The following is a 20974-nucleotide window of genomic DNA, read 5'->3' as shown; positions in this document are numbered from 1 at the left end:
GAGCATTTCGAGCATCCTCGTGGCGATTCAAACCCATACAGAACGGATGGATGATAGATGGGACGAGTTACAGAAAAAGTTTGAGAGCATGGAGCTACGCTTGCAAGTTAATGAAAAGGATACGAAAGTAAATAAAGAGAACGTGGAACATTTAAAAGCTCAGGTACTACAGCTGAAAATTGAAAATAAGGACTTGAGGGAGAAGTGCATGGAGAGCGCCCGGTATCGGAGGCGCTGGAACCTGAGGCTTACGGGGCTGACAGAGAAAGAAAATGAAAACACACGAGAAACAGTGATCGGTATCCTGACAAGGGTGATCCCGGTGTCTGTGGACAAAGTTAGGGAGACGGTGGATACAGTGCACCGTTTGGGAAGGAAGAATGATGCAGCCACCAACAAAGCAACACGTCCTATCATCATTCAGTTCAACATGAGGACAACAAGGGATGAGATCTGGAGAAGAGCGAAAGAGGCCAGGGTATGCAAAGAAATGAACATCAAATTCAAAGAGGACTTTTCAAAAGAAGATCGTGAAGCGAGAGCGAAGTTGTGGCCAGTGGTGGAGGAAGCACGTCGTCGAGGAAGAAGAGCGTTTCTAAAGGAGTGCTATGCTCTCATTGAGGGTAAAAGAATTGATCCATGAAAAAGTCAGTGGAATAATTATAAATGATTGTTTTTCAGCACTTTAATGGCTCTCCGGGTTTAACAATTTTGCCAAAATAATACTTGCTGTTGTACTATTCTTTTGAAAGTGTAGGGGGGAGGTTCTTAAAAAAAAAAAGGAAAAGGGGGAAGAAGATTAAGAAAAAAAAGAAAACAAAACAAAAAAAAAAAAAACTAATGTTCGTGGGCTAGAATGCTCATTCCTGCTCATCTTTTGACTCTTTTAGCGCATTCAAGGCGTTGTTTACTTTAGGCGGTTATGTCGGTTCTTTTGAGTTCGTTAAATGTTCGAGGTTTAAAGAATATTGTTAAGCGTAAGGCCATTTTTTTTATTTTGTAAGGAGATAAAAGCTAATATTTTTTTGTTGAGGAGACACATTCTAGTAAAAATGATGAAAATTTTTGGAAGCAACAGTGGGGAGATATTGCCTTATATGCACATGGTTCATCTCATTCTGCAGGAGTGATGATACTATTCTACAGGTTTGAGGGGACAATAATTGAGCACAAGAGTGATGAAAATGGTCACTGGTTAATGGTGGCACTTGAGATATTTGATACCAAGTTTATTTTAATTAATGTATATGGATACAACAACAGGACACTCAATAACAATATGATTTCCAGTCTAACTCAACTTCTAAATGAATGGAGGGCAACGCATAGCACGGATAATGTAATAGTAGGGGGGGACTTTAACATAGCACCTCATTCCTGGCTTGATAGAAAGCCTCCCAGAGGAACACAACCAAACTACAGTAATATTATCAATTCATTCTGTGCCACATTTAATTTAGTTGACTACTGGCGAATGTCCAACCCCGATACAGAAAAATATACATGGATCAGCCCAGCCGATCCAAATTTATGCTCAAGGGTGGATTATTGGCTTGTGTCACAAACTCTCACTGATTTTGTCTCAAACTGTGACATTGAAATTTCGCCACTTACTGACCACTGTGTTATTAATTTGTCACTGAAAGTGGAAACGCAAAGACACAAATCTACCAATATCTGGAAATTTAATAATTCCCTTTTGCTAAATGAAGAGTTTTGTGGTCAGGTTAAAGCCGTGCTCAAGGAGATAAGTACTCTAGAATTGGTAAATTGGAGCAGGTGGGAATGGTTTAAATTTCAAGTAAAGCAAATGGCCATCAAAATGGGGAAGAAAATGGCAGACGAAAGAAAACGCAAACAAAAAGAATTAGTTGAGGAAATAAGCCTACTCAGTGGAAAGGACATTTTAAATGAAGAAGAGCAGTTACACTTTTTTCAGAACCAAATGGATAAAATGTATTTAGAAAAGGCAAGGGGATCATTTGTAAGATCCAAAGCTAAATGGATTGAGCAAGGAGAGAAAAACTCGTCATATTTCTACTGCCTCAAAAAAAGAAGACAGTCAAGAAAGAAGATAACTAAATTAAATAAAAGTGGTATAATTATTCAGGATCCAATCCAAATACAAGAAGTAGTATATAAATTCTATGGTGATCTTTACAAAGAGAAATTTCAAAAGGATAAATGTGATGCCTTTATGGACATGATAAGAGGTAGTGTAACTGAAATATCAGAGGAAGACAAATTATTCCTAGAAGAGGATCTAACAATAGCAGAACTCGAAGTGGCTCTTAAATGAAAACAGGGAAATCGCCAGGCATAGACGGGCTTACCACTGAATTTTACACCTTTTTTTGGAAGGATCTAAAACAATTATTATTTAATGCATTTTTGGACTGTATAGACAATGATGAGCTATCCCCTACAATGAAAACTGGTTTAATAACGCTGCTGCCCAAACCAAACAAGGATCTTTTACATCTAGATAATTGGAGACCAATAACGCTCCTTTGTAATGAATTATTAGCCCTGGTATATGCAAATCGTATCAAATGCATTTTGCATAAATTGATAGACGAAGTTCAGTCTGCCTTTATAAAAGGGAGACACATACATAATAATGTTAGATTAATATTGGATTTGTTAGACTACCACTCTGACAAAGAGGCTGAAAATTTAATTCTGTTTATAGATTTTTTCAAAGCATTCGACTCTATTGAACACAAATTTCTTTTGGAATCCCTTAAAGTTTTTGGTTTTGGGGATAAATTCTGCAAAATTATTCGCATCCTTTATAAGGAAATATATAGTTATGTTGATTTACATCCAGGTATCACCCCAAGAATTAATGTATCTTGCGGTATAAGACAGGGTTGCCCAATTTCTCTTTTATGCACACAATTAATGGCTTATCTTGTGGTAAACAACCGAGATTTAGAGGGCATTCGAGTATTTGACAAAGAATTGAAAGTGTGTCAGTTTGCAGACGATACTGTATTTTTTCTAAAAGACAAATTCAGTCTGAAAAGGACCATAGAGGTTGTATCAAAATTCTCCCAGGCATCAGGCCTTTATCTTAATCTCAAAAAAATGTGAAATATTGCCACTCTACAATAGCACTGACACAGAGCTAGAGTCAATACCTGTGAAAACCGAAATTAAATATTTGGGAATTAATATCACGAGAAATATAACAGCAAGTGAATCTAAAAATATTACGGAAAAAATAGACGAAATGACTAAAAGACTAAATCACTGGTTGACAAGAGATTTGACAATATTAGGTAGAAATTTATTGTCAAAGTCAGAAGGAATATCAAAACTTGTGTATCCAAGTTATTCATTATATATCACTCCCCAAAATGTAAAAAAACAAACTCAATCATATATAAATTCATTTGGCGCAATAAGACCCATTATATAAAAAAATCTGATCTTGTTAAAAGACTACAACAAATAGATAGAGAATAGAGAAGGTAAAATCAAGAACAAAGACATAAACTTCATGAAATGGCCAATTCCTCCCAAAGTTAAAGAAATGCAGTTTAAAATTTTACATGGTTACTACCCAGCAGCAAATATGTTGAAAAAAAGGTTTGGGTTCGAGGTGGAACCATGTGGCTTTTGCGGTCTAGAGGAGGAAACAATCGAACATCTTTTTTTCTCCTGCAGTGTAACAAAATCTTTCTGGGAAGGAGTAACGAGGTGGATGCAAATTAAAATAGACAAAATACCACAATTAAATTTGGAACAGATTCTGTATGGTATAGATAAACTGCCAAATGAAGTTCGGAGAATTTGCAATTCAGTAGTAATTATGGGTAAATATCACGTGCATAAGAGTAAATGGCAAAAAAAAACCATCCCTTTTATCATTCAAATTTGATCTGCAATATTATTTCGATTCCTTGTCTCTCTTGAAGAATGTGAGTAACAAAGACTTTGTGAAGATGTCTCCAAATGTTTGTTTTTAAATGTGGACTCTACACTACTAAATGAATCCGCGTATGGGAAAAAATGTATGTATATGTGTGTATATGTATATATATATTATATGGCCTTTGATTTATTGCTATTTTTTTTGTGTTAGTAATGTTTGAACAGAATGATAAAACTGTGATATAATGCTGTTCATCTCCTAGCGAGAATGGTGTAAATTTTTTGTGTTAAAAAAAAAAGTAACGAGGTGCGCAGAGCGCGCGGGGGAGGGCGGGTTGGCGCGCGGGTGATAGGTGTCGTGTGTTGTTATTATAAGAATTATTAATTTGACTAATATTATTAAACAATGAAATTATGATTATGTGGACTTTGCTTGTTTTCACATTTATTAATTGTTCATTTGTTTAAAAAAAAAAAACGCATGCATGCGAGCGCCCCCCTGGACAGCCGGCGCCCCTAGTATTTGCCTATATCGCCTAATGGAAGGGCCGGCCCTGCCTACGTGTACGACAGAGCGCAAGCATGTAGGACCAGAGGTGCCCAATGCCATTGTCTACTCTTACTGAAAATGGACACCTGCATATTTACAGCATTTATTTCAGGTAAGCGCCAACTAAGGTCTGTTATATTACTGTAAAGTGTAGTACAAGCATTTTAGAATAGATTTTAATCTTGGTAAATGTAACTTGATGTTCGACACAGTGGATATCCGTTCTCTTGCTCACAAACAACATCCTAACCTCTCCCAAAGTGCATTATCCACACGATGGAGGAACAGAGAACAAACTACACACATTAACTATATTTTCTCCAGTCCAGACCTTTCAGTTTCTCCGAACACATTTGCTGAAAATAGCGGGAATCGCAGTAGCACATCCAAAATAGACACAGACCTGATAAACACACTACAATATGCCGTGGTTGCATTGAATTTAAAGGTAATTAATTGCTACTGTGCCATATGACATACTACAACTTTTAGTTTAACAAAATATGCTTCTTGTTCCCTGTTCCTCTATCGTGTGGATAATGCAATTTGGGAGAAGTTTAATCTTCTTTCTCTGCGAAATGTGAAAGAATAGCGCCCCCCCCCAATCATCTAGCATATACAAAATACAGTTAGATATGTTGTCTGATATGATCAGTGTAACTGTCGTTTAGTTAAACCAATCGTTGTCAGATTAATGAGCAGGCAGTGTCACAAGGGGTATGGAAAGGAATGAGCATGAAGGTGAAATTATTTTGATATTAATCACATTATATCTTGGTCTAGACATGGAGGAGGAGCTTGAAAGTTTCTTACGGTCCAGAGAAGTTCCTGAGGAGGACATAAATAAATTGAAAATGGATAAGGTGCACTTATTTTCTTGTTATGCAGTTAAATTAAGAAATTGACAAGTCCAGAACATGTGTACTATATGTACTAAGTGTAAGTGTTGTGGTACAAAATTGGTCAGTATTCATTGCCTTAGCTAAATCCTTCTTAGCAAGCATGTCTCTTGGCTCTATATTTAAATAAGACCAAACTGATCATGCTTTAGGTTAACTAAACTAGGTTAACTATCTACCTATTTTTCATAAGAGTTTGTTTTACCGCAAAATATGAAAACTTCAAAATGGCAAATTTCGCCGCAAGGTGACAGATTTTCATGCCTGCATCCAGTTCACTAAAATTTTAAAAAGCTTGCGCTGGTGAAGTGTGCTAAATATTAACCGCCATGCTTAATGTACAGTGATGCCGGTAACGCGTTACTTAGTAACGCGTTACTGTAGTCGGACTACTTTTTTCAGTAACGAGTAGTCTAACGCAACTACTATTTAAAAACTAGTAGTCAGATTAAAGTTACTTATCTAAAACATCGTGCGTTACTATTTCTGCATTTCGGGGGAACGTAGGTTATATTTATTCATTCTTATTTTTTGGCTACACGTTTCTTACGCGGTTACGTCATCTCTGCTCTGCGGCGCCAAAGTCAGATGGAAGGAGAGGTTCGCCTTTAGCAGCTGGAAATACAGGCATTATTTTGATTTTATTTCGGCTAAGGAAGACAACATTAAGGTCCGTTGTACACTCTGTCCTGGCGACAGAGTGCTGTCTACTTTCAAAAACACAACGTCAAACCTGAAAAAAAAAAAAAAAAACCGGGGCTTGGCGGCGAACGTAAATTGTTACCGGGCGGGGTGTAAAATTGACTAAATTCAGTATTATATCGCGATCGATCGATCGCCGGTGGTTGGCGCCAGATCGAACTAGTAACTCATTGAATCATAGATGTGGATCAGAGGTAAATAAACTGGATTTTTTTTTCGGCGTGAGATATCGGAAGTGTGGCGTAAGCGTGTGAAGACAGTCAAATGCGTGTGTCTCAATGCGTGACAGTTGGCAACCCTGTAAGTGGGCGGAGTTGAACAGAAAGACTGTCTTATTTATTTATTTAAAAAACATGTAAGCCTATTTCAAGAAAAAGTTTACAAATGCCAGTGTCATTTTTGATGTTCCGGTTAAAATACATGTCAATAAAGTGAGTATTGGCAGAACTGGTAGTCATTTTCATGTTATAGGGGCGGGGGATCAGCCTCTGCTGAAAGTAACTAAAAGTAATCTAACTTAGTTACTTTTAAAAGCAAGTAGTCAGTAACTTAACTGAGTTACTTTTTAAAGAAGTAGTCAGTAGTCAGTAGTCGGATTACTGTTTCAAAGTAACTATGGCAACACTGTTAATGTAGTTATTATACAGTGTACATTTGCAATATCTACAGACCATTTAGCAATGAACTAAAACCTTTGTATAAACTTTAATGGTAAAACTCAGTTTACATGCTACTGTGAAACAGAACCCCCGCGTTCTGCCATGTTTGAAAACGCTGGGAAGCTGGTGGGGTGGGCGTGGCTTGGTCCCAGAGGCGGTCTCAGAGCTCTGTGTCAGTCCGGAATCAGTGATCAATGGAGATTGCAGAGAAACGCCTTCATCTAAGACCCTCCCACACGTGAAATGTGTTCCAAAAGTCAGAAGCAAAAAACGAAGCAGAAGCAAAGAGAGATTCCAGAAGCAAAAGACCTTACTGGGAAAATCCAAAAAAACAAAAACAATGGAACCAAAAACTTGTCAAAATGCAAACGAAAATAAGTTTCAAATAACTAATTATATTAAAAATATATACTTTTGATATATTTTTTTCTGTTTTGCATTCATAACATATACTTTCTGCTCTTGGATTTACTTTTGCTTTTGTGGAACTATTGAAACAAAAATCACTCCATAGTTGGCTGTCATGTCCTTTTGTCAACAAAAAGATGTAAGTGCTAACAGAGAATCTGCTTTAGAAAGACTGAGAGACAAAATCAGAGCAAGAAGGACAGGAACAAAGGTATCCCCAAAACACCTTCAGTCAGGTTTGGCTACCACACAACTAGATGGAATGGCAAGGCATAATAATACCTTTGCACAGAAGACTTGAAATTGGATGGCTTCATTTTCAGAAAAATGACTATTACTAAGTGAGGGCGAAGAGTGGCGGTGGAACAAGACATGTGACACTTGATAAACATACAAACATTGCCCAGATAACTTTTTTTCCAAAATGGAGTGTCACCTAAAGGACCAGAAGAGAACTTTACATTTACTGTTTGTGATTTTAAGAGAAATCCTGTTTCTATGGAAAGCACAGTCCTCCAGCTCTATGAAGAATTTAAGCTGAAAATGTTGAGACTTTACTTTTGCACACAAAACAAAGTGCACCCATCCATGGACAATAGAGCTTCATCTGGCAGTGATGACAGCATACCGGGACCCATTTCAAAGAGTTTTCCTCACAGGGATGCCACTGAAGAGGTATGTGTACACATGGCACTGAATTGTTGTAGTACTTCAATCCAAGTAACTGTAAGCATAAATGGACAGAAGTATTGACAGAGGAGGGCCAGAAAAGATGCATACTTATTCAAATTGCTAAAACAAGTAATGAAACATGTTTCAGGAAATGTTTGCTCACAGGTGGATATAGTTTGGTCACTGGTGTTGGCTGGAACAGTGTTTGTTTGAAAGGTTCAGGTGATAATAAATTGGACAAAATGAGCACAGATACACTATATTGCCAAAAGTATTACAGGATCCATGGCAGCACCTATGCAACAAGTCCATCGTCAAATTTCCTCACTACTAAATATTTCACAGCCAACTGTCAAACGTATAACAAATTGGAAGCGACTGGGAACTAGGGTTGCAACGGTATGAGATTTTCACGGTATGATAACCGTCTCAGAAAATACCGCGGTATCACGGTTATCACGGTATCACAGTTAGTTTGTATATTATTAAAAGATACACCGACCCTTAAAGAAATTACAACAAGTTATTTTTGTTCAATTAACTATTTATTGTAGAAACCTGGAACTATTGTATACAAAATGTGTCCTTTAAAAAAATAAGCCGTACACATGTTTATATAAATACTGCAAAATTAGAGAAACCTAAATCATGGATTTCAGTACAATTATTTAAGTTTAAATTATTTAATATCTGATAAACTGAGCCTGGGTCAGTGTCTGATCAACAACTGTTGTAAACGTCCGTTGTACTGCCAAGTTGGAATATAACTTGGCAGTACAACTATACAACTATAACTATAACAGATACTGCAGGAAGAGAGGATTTATTTCTGACATCATCACAATAGAGATGTCTATTTTAAGGTTTTCACACCGAGTCTGGTTTTAACATATCAAAAACAGGTACGTTAGAATTTGAACGCATGTAAATTAATAGCGTCTTTCACATCCAGTGAAAGCAAGGACCATAAAAAGCTAGGTTTATACTTTCACTAGTGACCGTAGCAAGCGACTCCGCACAGTTCTTTTGTCTTACGTTAACAAATACGAGCCTCTTTTAATTCCAGGACGAAACATGAGAGAACGTGAAGACGTTAAGATTGGGCGTTTTGGAAATAAACAACCATTAAATAATGTGATGAAAAAGCGAATTATTTCGAGTATATGTATAAATATTTAACTTAATTAAGTTTAAGGTGCTGGGAAATATTTAAACGGACCTTTAAAGTGACGTACAAGTGTTTTAATTCCACCTTTTAAACGTGTATGAATCCTGCAAACATGACTTTGTTCATTAGTTACAAAATTCGAGAGGTGCACGACCTCGCGAATCGACAGCGCGCGAGACCCTCGCGCACGGGCGGAGCCACCGCGATTACGTCATTTTCGCCACTGATTTTAGTTTAGCTTTTTTTTTGTTAAAAAATGTGTTAAGTCTGATGCACTTTCTGCCATTCTCACTGCTGTGTGCTGAGTAGCTGAACCGGAGCGGAGTTGCGCATGCGCGGGTCAGTTTCTCCGCTGGCTTGCTTTTTACCGGTAATAAGCAAACGCACACGGTATGATAACCGTGCATTTTAATACCGTGGTATACCGTGAAACCGGTTACCGCTGCAACCCTACTGGGAACAAAAGCAATCGGAAAAGCATTTTCTTCAATATATTGTAAATGTCCTAAAATTGTATAATGTTATATAATTATATTAAGTTATTTAAGATTATATATATTTTTTCATAGCTTCTGAGATTGCCAAGACACAAAAGACAGAAGACAGCCAATGATGACCACAACCAACAAAACAGTGCTGCAGACTTTGAGGATATAGATTACACAAAACCAGGGCCTTCTAGTAGTTCAACACCAAATGAAGGAAGAAGTTATGCAGTCCACCACACCACCCAGGGCTTTCATGATGATGATGCACTACACTTTTCATCCCATGCCAAAGAATTTCTGAATGTAACTGGTGTGATGCCATCCTCAAATGAGCTCCAGGACACAGCTAGAGACTCTGAAATACACGGATTCACCATTCTGGCACAAGATAAGTCACATGAAATTATTGTAATACAGGAAGACTCAGAAATTTACATAGGAAAAGGTCTTTCCGAAAGTGTTGATCTTGAATCAACAATTGAATGGAATTTGGAGTATAATGACCAGGATCTCAAACAGGCAAAATAATGAAACAATGTCCTGTTGCTTTAGTTTGTCCAGTAACTTTGTATAACAGATTAACGTTTAATTTATTTGGCTTTACAGAATAAAGAGCCAAATGAAGTGTTTGACGTGGCAACAGCTGCAGGACATGACCATCTGCAACCACCATTAATACACCTAGTAAATGCAGAGAACTTCCAACACGTGCAGGTGAATCAGATAACACTTGTGGGCCATTTTATATTAACACTAATTCTGATTCAACTTTTCAAGTTAACATGATTGAGGTCTGTGTTTCTTTTTGCTGATATTGTATATATGTTGTCAACTATGAAAAATGTAAACACAATTTCATGAAATACCTTTTGTATCTATCAGATACACCTACCATGTTGGGGAAAGTTGTTTTTACAGACTGCAATCCATGTGTTTGAAAAATATATAGCCATTTTAAAATGTTAATTTTGTGTAAAATTACAGATGATTTTGCTATTTTTTTTCACAGAATAGGACTCTATTTTTACAGTCAGTATTGTTAGAATTGTCAACATTTGTTAAAAAAAACATATTTAATGTGTTTAATTCACACAGATTTTTTATATGAAATCACATGACTCATTTCAATAGACAGTTTATTCTTTTAATTCTAATATAAATTGCCTGTCGTTTTGAAATACAGGGACTATTGTTAATTTTATTTGGAAAAAAAATACAGAGTAGTTAAGGACATTTTGGAATAATTGTCTATGAATTATGGGCTTCATTGAAAGGTCTGTTTTTGTGTTTCATTCAGCACAATGTAGAAGTGGCTGACCCACAAGATGAGTCTCATACACCCCCACCACCAGAGGAATCACCCAGTCCAATACAAAAACAGTATGCTCTAATACGCAGGGTTAAAGTAGTGGATGACCTTTTAGACATATTTATGGACAGCAACATACTAGAGGTTAGTCTAAAGATGGAATTTAAAAATGAGCAGGCTGTAGATGACCATGGAGTTTCAAGGGAGGTTTACACAGCTTTCTGGACTGAATTCCTGGAGCAGTGTGAAGGTGAAGAAGAGCGGGTGCCGAGATTGAGGCCCGATTTCTCTGAAGCACAGTGGCAAGCAGTTGGAAGAATCTGGGCAAAAGGATACATGGATCATGGAATAATTCCAGTGAGACTCTTTAAAGCTTTCATTTTAGCCTGCATACATCAAGTCCTAATGTCCTCTTTCTTCAACTATCTGTCTGCTGGTGAGAGGTCGTCTGTAGAAAAGGCACTTCAAGGCACAATGGATGATGAAGACAAGGAGGACTTGCTTGATCTATTCTCAAGGATGGGGTCACACAACCTCCCTTGCGAAGGAAACACACAGGTTGCCCTTGAGACAATGGCACATAAAGCCATTCTTCAAGAACTTAAATATGTAATTGACTGTTTCTCTCACAGTCTTAGCAAATTACAGTTAAATCTCCCAGACAAAGAGAGTGTGCTTTCTTTGTATAAATCTAAAAGGCCAACAAACAAAAGAGTGGTTGAAATGCTACAAACATCCTCTGTGATTCTATCTCAGAAAGAGCAAACAACCTTTAATCACTTGCAGCGCTACATCAGAAATGCTGAGCAGCACAAACTAGAGATGTTCTTGCGTTTTTGCACTGGTTCATCTGCAGTCTGCACAGAAAAGATTGAAGTAAGTTTCAATGTTGTAACTGGCTTGAGCCGAAGGCCTGTTGCTCATACTTGCGGATCTGTCCTTGAAATTCCATACACATATAGCTCTTATCCAGAATTTCGCACATTCTTTTTGATAATGTCCTATCTGGTGACTTCTTTTCCATGGACATACTCTAATTGATGATTCAGTTTAATAACATAACAGGCTTCAGTCAGGTTACTGGTTTGTGTAAGCACACAAATGTTAGACTCATAGTGCTATAGATATGATACAGTCCATGTATGTTGCAGCATGACTCACTAAAAATGAGTTTCCATAAGATGTCTGTAAGACATTCAATCGAGTCAATTTTATAACTTGAAGAAAAGTAAAAAAACTGAGAAAGAAGTTACTGGTACACGGTTTTATTATTTTTTTTTATACAGTCTATGATTTGTATGTTGCCGATCACCTTGTGGATATCCTGTATACAGTTGCATTAAACATTCAAAATTGTAAGTATATGCACTTCAAAACAATGTTCCTCCAGTCTTAAGTTTCACTGTTTTGTTTTAAAATGTGAATACTTAGGTTTTATAGGTACTATGCAGTTTGTGTAAGTGCAGTCAGTTTGTGTATCTTGAGTTGAGTACCTTAAAATTAATTGGATATAGTGTAAATTTAGAATCTTTGATTAAGTTTGTATGTTATATACCTGTGCCCTTTCATGTACTGTTTGCTAGGGTTTTTTAAACTAGCATTTTACTTTAAGACATTTTACATCTTAAGTTGTTTAGTCTACATGGCTACATTTTGTTGTCAGAAGAAATGTTTTAAAACCGCGTTCCTGCCTTAAATAAATCAGAATTTCTGTTCAATTTTTGTGTCTTTACTTTAAATTAATGAACACCAAATACATCTTCAATTACCAATGTAAAATGTTAATGTGATTATGCTGATTATAACAGTGGTAACTGTAATACTCATACATACATAACAATCATAATACATACATAAACAAACAAAATAATTTTTTCCCACTTGGCAGTTATCATAGTATTCATATTCTCTCTCTCTCTCTCTGTCACACACATTTCAGATATAAAATAGTATCAAAGTATTGGCTATGGGGCTGCAATCACATTCCGCATTTTCTTCAGGAAATGACTCATGTTGATTTCTGAAAATCTAAACTTCGACTTTTTCCAATTTTTCACCCATTTCTAACTCGTCATAACTCGGACATCTCTTTGTTGATCTGAATAATTTTTACATCCCAGCGATCAACGGGCATCGTGTGCCACATATCCGCAGATTCTTCAGGAAGTGCACTCTTCAACGCACCTTGCATGACATAATTATTATAGTAACCATATCAATGATGCATATTACAGATTTGCTTTAATGTAATTTCTTAAAAATATGTACAAATCAATAGCTTCATAAGCATCTCTTGGAAGAGTCAGCTGGGATTCAGACATGATATTGTTGCACAGGTCATACACGTCCGGGTCACATGGGACTGACTGACGAAAGGTGCATTCTGTTTTGCATGTTTGAATGTCATCTTCTTCAACTGGGGCAAGGAAGTCTCTTGTTCTGTATAGCTCTGGCAAGGCATACATTGCATTTGGCCGGCCACTAGGAACATTGTCATTCTTTGATTGCCGTATGATGTGTGAATCCCACACTTCTGCAGTGTCATCCAACGCATCCTAGAAAAGTTTTAGAAAGTACAGAAAATGTCAGATAATTACATTCAGGTTTCATGATTCAGCAGTAATAATGCCCCTAATATCATACAACAATACACTGCTAAAAATCCAACTAAAACCCAGCTTTATCTTATGCCTGGCCCACACTACAAGATAATCATTTTCAACACTGGTTGCGATTTTAAAAAGAATGTGTGGGACAGTTTCCACCACCTTGACTATCAAAGACTGGTCCATAAGGGTCAATGTGGTTGAAACACTGGGTATCATATTGTTCGACCAACTTGGTCATGCTGGTCAAGCTTGGTCATACTGGTTGTCTAGCTTGGTCAGACTGATTATGCTTGTAGACTAGTGATGGGCACAGTGACTCTTTTAGATGAACTGAATCATTAGAATGAGTACAGTAAAAAGATTCGTTCAAAAGATTCTTTCAGTGAATCGTTCAGTGCTTGGCGGGAGGAGCCTGCCCTGCACCGTTTGACAGGGTAGCACATCTCGACAGAACATTGGCCTGCACGGTCGCTGCTGAGCTCATCTACTGAACTGAGAAATGAACGAATCGGCTGTGGAAATGATTTCGATTCAGTCTGACACAACACTATTGTAGACCAGCTTAAACTTTCAATCACCATCTTAATCAGATGCTGTTTTTGAATGATATCCATATCAAATACACACTTTACCAAATTCATACAGTTTATCACATACAAACTTACCAACTGAAAGAATATGTCTGAAGTATTCATTCTTAATTTATAATTAAATTACATAATATGGATAACGATTGTTATATTGATCTTGATTTTTATATATTAAAAATAAATAAAAAATAAATGTACGTTTATAAAAACATACGTATCATCCTTCTTGACACTCACACATACACAGCAAATGTTATTTCCACTCATCTCACCTGAATGAGTCCCATGCAGCAAAACTGAATCAGGCTTTTGTCCAAACATCCTCCATCGAAGATACCCTTGTCTTTGAGGTCTACAAATAGAGCTATCCAAAACTCCAGGCATTCTTTTCGCAAGAAACTCCACCAACTTTCTATTCTCTGATTAGCTGTGCTTGCCCCATCCAGCCAGCTGTCAGTGCTTCCATGGTGATTCCTCCAGAAGAAACGTTGAAAATCATGCACATGTCCGTTTTCTGTTCCGAAGTCCCCCCTCACAATAGCTGGGCAGCCCCCCACATGCTGGACAGCTTCAATGTAATATCCTCCCACCAGCCTCGGGTCGCTGCTTGTTATATAAGCATTAAGCCACACGAGTTTCCTGGAAAACCCATCTATACAACCATTAACACAAATACCATAATGCTTGAGTTTATCGTAAGAGTCTAGGTGCCAGATGAAGTTCGGTCCTTTGGAAAAATAGTTGCGTCTATGCAGACGGTTTGCTTTTCTCAGCGTGACTCCTCTGGGATCCAACTCTTTCAGAATCAAACGGACGTCTTCTTTTCTGACTCGATATCCATTTAGCCTGCATTTAGCATACATCCACCTGTATCCATGAAGTTGTCCGGAGCTCTGAAGTTGTTCTCGTATGAAGCCAAGTACACTGTCTAGGCTGGAGTAATCTTTTCTTCTAGAAAGTCCTCGAGATCTCAGCCAACGTTTCAGCTTGCGCTCACTTATTGCATAATCATGTTTGATTCTGAGAATTGATACAATTTCTTTATATTTTAGTCCAAGATCAAAGTAAAAATCAATGAGTGCTTTCATTCTCCGTACCTTACCGTAGTACTGAACGTATGATGCCGTTTTCTCCAGCTTTTTTATTTGCGAGGGAACGCAAAACTTATTTGCGAGGGAACGCAAAACTTATTTTATTTGCGAGGGAACGCAAAACTTATTTGCGAGGGAACGCAAAACTTATTTTATTTGCGAGGGAACGCAAAACTTATTTGCGAGGGAACGCAATGTCATTTCCTTTTTTTTTCAACCCCTGGCCCTTTAAGGGCTCCATAGTTTTTGCATGCATTTGACATCTTTACATCGCGATCATCAGTGATGGCTAAGTTACCTTGAGAAAGTAATCCGATTACTGATTACTGATTACTCCTTTTAAAAGTAACTTAGTTACGTTACATATTACTTGATTTTAAAAGTAACTACGTTAGATTACAAGTTACTTTAGTAGTTACATTCAGCAGCAAAATAAATTTTTCCAATACTCACTTTATTGGAAGTGCATTTTTAACAGTAACAATGTATTGAAGCAGGTTCGGTAACCGAGGCAGAAACTGCTTAATCCAAAAATCCCGAGGAGGGAAACTTTATTGATAACGCAACCCTGGCGCGCGCAGGCTCCGCCCCCCCAGTGTCACTTAAAGGGCAAGACTCGCCGTGAGGAGTAGGAGTCGCTACAGTATCTCCTGACATTACGTTTGTGTAGCTGCGCGGTATTATTTGTAAATTTATTTGTAAATGTAATACAAGCGAACTGGGGTGGGTTTCCCAAAACGTTCGTAGCACCAAGTACTTCGTAACCTCGTATGAAACGTACGAGGTTAAGAAGTACTTAGCGCTACGAACGTTTCGGGAAACCCACCCCAGTTCAGTCAGACAGCTTGTGAAACGAAATACCATTACAATTTCAAGCATTTTAAAGTAGGCGACGTTAGTCAAAATTCCAGCACTTTTCAAACGTGGAACACAAAGCAACTTAAAAATTGGTCAGGTAAATGTTCCTTCCCCTGTTTTTGAGGGGTGTTTCTTTACACTACCACATATCGTTACGGGAGGACACTGCACAGAATGACTTGTAAAACGTGCTCGCGCTCTCACAAGGTCGCGCGCAGCGTGCGGAGTCGAGCGCTACGGTCAGACGCAAAAGTAGAACTGAGCCAAGAAGAAAGCAAAAATATATATTTTACTAGGGAAAATATAAATAGTAACGCACAGTTATTTGGATAAGTAACTTTAATCTGATTACTGGACTGGAAATAGTAGCGCGTTATATTACTCGTTACCGAAAAAAGTGGTAAGATGACATCACTGGCGATCATGTACAGAACCACATGACTTGAGGAGTGATACGTCATCGTTTATGGGAAAAACCCTTTTCCATCCAGTTTTTTCGAATTTTGGCGATGCGATAGTCTAACTTTTCCACCTCCTCCTAGCGTAAAAATCTTTTTGCGATATTTGGGGCTTTTTTCGAATTTTGGTCTTTTTCCATCCGGCTTTTTTCATGCGCATTTTCAAAATGCGCAAAAACTCGGTGGATGGAAAACCCTCTAGTGTCTTATTCGCACTTTCTGTTCCACTTTAAAAAATAATGTGGTAGTTTCATTATGTCGCCGCAATAGAATGTATTGTATGGAGAAGATTCCGTACCAATTCGAAATGTAATCGCTACTAGGCAAAAATGGAAATGCAATCGGTGACCGAAAACGCCGTTTTCGTGTGGACGGGAGGCTGAAACGGAGACAAAAACCTCAGTTTTAAAAAATCTCCGGTGTCGTGTGGACGGGGCCTGAGACGATGTAAGAATCAGGAGATACAGCCATAGAAACGTACCATACTATGGAGAAGAGTCCGTGCTAATTCGAAATGTAATTGCTACTAGGCAAAAATGGAAATGCAATCCACAAAATGCATTGCTTTTCCATACAAACATGCAGAATACATGCCAAAATGAAATGCAAAAGCCCTATTACATTACATTTCACTGCACTTTATCTCTTTATTGAAAAACAATACACAAGAATTAGTTTTCAAAACCAAAACGCTGAATTTGTGCCAGAATTGAATATAATACAGCTCGAAATGTAATCACGGCACAGAGGTATTGCTTTTCACTGTACGGTATTTCAAACATAAATGTCTCCTTTAAATGTAATGATCACAAGATTGATTTAAACACTGATGTGATGAAAACATGCCACAATGAAAAGTAAAAGCTCCAGTGTGTGTGGATTTGTATTTAAAGAAAGAAACTCTGAATTCGTGCCAGAAGCCACCTTGAAATGCAATCGACTGAACGTCATTGTATTCCACTGTGTGTCTCTGCGAAGCTGTATTCGTGCCAGAATGAAATCTAATCACTGTCCAATAGGAACGCTCGCCTGAATTTGGGGCGGGGCTTAGACTCCAGTCAGAAGCAATCGCTCGTAGTTGGACTTGAAAGCAGCAGAAATGTCTTTTCACGACAGAATAAAAGAGGAAATAAACAGTCTAATTGGAGAAATTGAGGCTGGTGCAGTTACAGACGACTACGTGCTTAACTTAATTAAGCTGAAGGTGCTGGACAATATTGAAAATGGACCTTGAAAGTGCCGTACATGTGCTTGAATTCCACCTTGTTAAAGGTGGATGAACCCTGCAAACAGCGCTGAAGAGCGGACCGTGACCTCGACCCGCCACAGCGGAGCCCCCGCGATTGCTACCCGTATTTTCCAGATTATAAACCGCTACTTATTCCCTCACGCTTTGAACCATGCGACTTATAATGAGGTGTGGCTTTTCTGTAGATGTTTCTTCACCCGTCAGGGGTGGAACAGAAAGTTAATCAGGTGGTAGGACAAAGTTGTAAATCAAAGAAGAAAGTGCTCATTTTCATTTAACACATGCAAGCAGCATGCACGACGGAGAATTTTTTTCCAAACGAACGTGTTGTGCCGAATTCCGAGTCCCCTCGTTTGCACACGCATAAAAACAGTGTTTTATGCGTGTGTAACAGAGTTACAGTGATTTTAACTTAGTTCATTGAGCACTATAGTTTTGTCCTAACTAGATATTTAGACATAATATTGCTGTAATACTGCAAAGTCGTGGTCACAGGTGAACTTCGTATAGCCAGTGTGTATTTTATTTAAAATAATTAACACCCTTGAGCCAGTGTGGCTTTGGACAGATAATTCCGTGCCGTTTGCTGTGATGGATAATTAAAGTCTAGCTCTTATGCATAGAAACATAAGACCTTACAGGCATGAACTCTGAACTGTCAGGCACCGTTCAGAAACTGATCAGTTCAGTTAAATGTACAATTTAACAGTCCCCGGGTCACAGGTGAACTTCTTACAGCCAGTGTGTATTTTATTTAAAATAATTAACACCCTTGAGCAGTGGCGTGCACACATAGACATCAACTCTGCCCTTTATCAACGAAAGTGCCCTTTTGAAACTTCGTTTTTTAATAATAATAATAATAATTATTATTATCATTTTACTGAGGTCGGAAACCTGAGCGATTAAAAACAATGCCCTGAAATGAGCCACCACCTCGCACACACCCGACCTCTCTCTTCCTTTAACACCAGATGCGCTGCAGCAGCAGTTCAGTTCAGTGAGTGGAAGGAACGTCTTCAGCACAGCACACACGGTCACAGATAGACTTCTTCTCCCGTGCCCCACCAACCAGGTCACATACACATCAAGTAAAATCGTACCGTTTGCCCTCTAAGCCCAACGTAAAATCATTTTCTTGTGCTGTAAAATGTCTCATCCAGCACCAAACTACTAAGCATTTTTAGCCGACTAGTCACCTGATAAACTAGTCGCTCTAGCCCAAATCAATGATAGATAACGTGAGGACGACCACATACAAATAATTAAGGTAGAGCTTGCAAATCTATGCGTTAAGCTGAACGTTTTCTGTTGTATAAGTTTTGTTAGGCAACATAAATTAACACATTTGTTTGTGAAAGAAGAAACGGGAAGTTCCCCATTACCTGTGAAAAATGCCCATCTGCATTCGTGTAATGACAACACTCAGTAGCCTATAACTCCTTCTCCTACTTTTTGGTCTTTTTACTGTCTTAATTGTAGGCCTATATTATAGATTTACTAATTGCAAAATATATGCAACAAGGCCTGCAGACAGTGGAGGGTAAACAGAAGTTAACTGAAGGACTTAAAAATGACTGCATATAGTTAATATTGGATATGGATTTTATCAGTTGGTGGTGTGACTTTTTTTCCATTGAAAACTCACGTTTAGAGAATGTTACAAATAAAAGTCAAATTTCATTCAACATGTGCTTGCAATGTTTTAAATAATGAAGTGTTCCACGTGCGCTAAAAATTGCACATGGAAATGGTTCAGAGGGGCAAGTTGATTTTTGAGGTTTGCCTGGCCCAGGACCTTACAGGCATACAGCAGGCCTCTGAGCTTGCCCCTCTGAACCATTTCACCTGTGCGCTTTACTGAATATGCCATGTTTCCTGTTAGATTTGAGGCATAAAATGATGCTGGGCCAGGCCAAAGTCAGGTGTCTCATACATATAGGAACTAGTTATGTATGATGCAATTGAGGTTTTCCTGGCCCAAGACCTTACAGGCATCCAGCATACCTCTGAGCTTGCCCCTCTGAACCATTTCACCTGTGCGCTTTACTTAATATGCCATGTTTCCTGCTAGATTTGAGGCATAAAATGATGTTGGGCCAGGCCAAAATGAGGTTTCTCTTACAGATAGTAACTGTGTACGTATGATGCATGCGTTGCTTGTCTGGCCCAACGCATTATAGGCATACAGCAGGCCTCTGAACTTGCCCCTCTGAATCATTTCAGTGCGCTTTCTGTGCACTTACCTACTCAATATGCTGTGTTTCCAGATAGGTTTGAGGTATAAAATGATGTTGGATCGGAATAAAATCAGGTTCCTCTCTTAAGGAGTGACCTGTTCTTCATGATGCATTTGTTATTTCTCTGGCCCACCATCAATAAGGCCTTCAATAAGCCTCTGAACCTGCCCATTTAAATCCGTTCACTTATATGCCCACTGCTCAATATGCCATGTTGTGTGCTGGTATTTCTTCTTCCAATTAATTTGTGTTCTAGAACAGCATTTCTGTGTTTTTAGTTTTCAAATCTAAGAATATGTTTCCTTACGTTAGAAATCAGAGGTGGGACCAAGTCAGTGTTTTGCAAGTCTCAAGTAAGTCCAAGTCTTTATCCTCAAGTCCCGAGTCAAGTCTCAAGCAAAGACAGTCAACTCAAGTCAAGTCTCGAGTCAAGACAAGCAACCGTCAAGTCAAGTCCCAAGTCTGAAACTTGGAATTTCAAGTCCTTTCGAGTCTTTTTTTTTTTACAGACACCAACGCTTTACGAATGCTACGCTGATGCGTTTCTTTACTCGTTTTGTTGGTGTCCGCCAGCCAAAAGATGACAGATCATTTACATTTTATCTTCTCTTAATTACATAAATGTACTTAAACAAGTATGTTTCGTTACATCATTTTACACGAAAATAGCAAGCTTCATCGTAAGCAAGATGCTGTCATTACGAATGGTTATTCTAAACATTTGGATAAAATGTTTAAATATAGACTAAATAAAAGGTTAGGGTTATTTTTTCATTGTTTTCTGTTATTGTGGGGTCACGGTGTAGGCTACTATTGTTACCTGGAGATTCAGTGGGGTCACATATTCTGATGGCTGCCGTCAGAATTGGTGACCCCAGTTAAAAAGGCTCACCTGTACATCCCATTCATGATTTCTTTGTTTAAGTACATTTAAAGTACATTTATGTAATTAAGAGACGATAAATGTAAATATAAACATCTGTCATATTTTGGCTCGTGGACACCAACAAAATGAGTAAAGAAAGTGCATCAGCGTAGTTTACGTAGCATTCGTAAAGCGTTTGTGCCTCTGAACAGAAACTGTGAAATAGCGCCCCCTGTGGTCACAAAACTCGACGGTCACAAAATCTGGTGTAACGCCGGTC

The 20974-nt window shown here is 38.1% G+C and overlaps 1 long non-coding RNA gene across 1 annotated transcript; it reads left to right on the top strand.

Moving 5' to 3' along the window:
* The first annotated feature begins 5681 nt into the window (after positions 1-5681).
* On the top strand, positions 5682-12431 carry LOC143485877 (uncharacterized). Its single transcript, XR_013123067.1, has 3 exons — positions 5682-7772; positions 9507-10139; positions 10723-12431. It is a non-coding gene; the product is annotated as an uncharacterized LOC143485877 (long non-coding RNA).
* Positions 12432-20974: the final 8543 nt, after the last annotated feature.

Source organism: Brachyhypopomus gauderio, unplaced genomic scaffold (assembly GCF_052324685.1).
Source record: "Brachyhypopomus gauderio isolate BG-103 unplaced genomic scaffold, BGAUD_0.2 sc40, whole genome shotgun sequence".
NCBI lineage: Eukaryota > Metazoa > Chordata > Actinopteri > Gymnotiformes > Hypopomidae > Brachyhypopomus > Brachyhypopomus gauderio.
The sequence above is the reverse complement of the archived record's forward strand: the minus strand, read 5'-3'. Positions and strand labels throughout refer to the sequence as shown.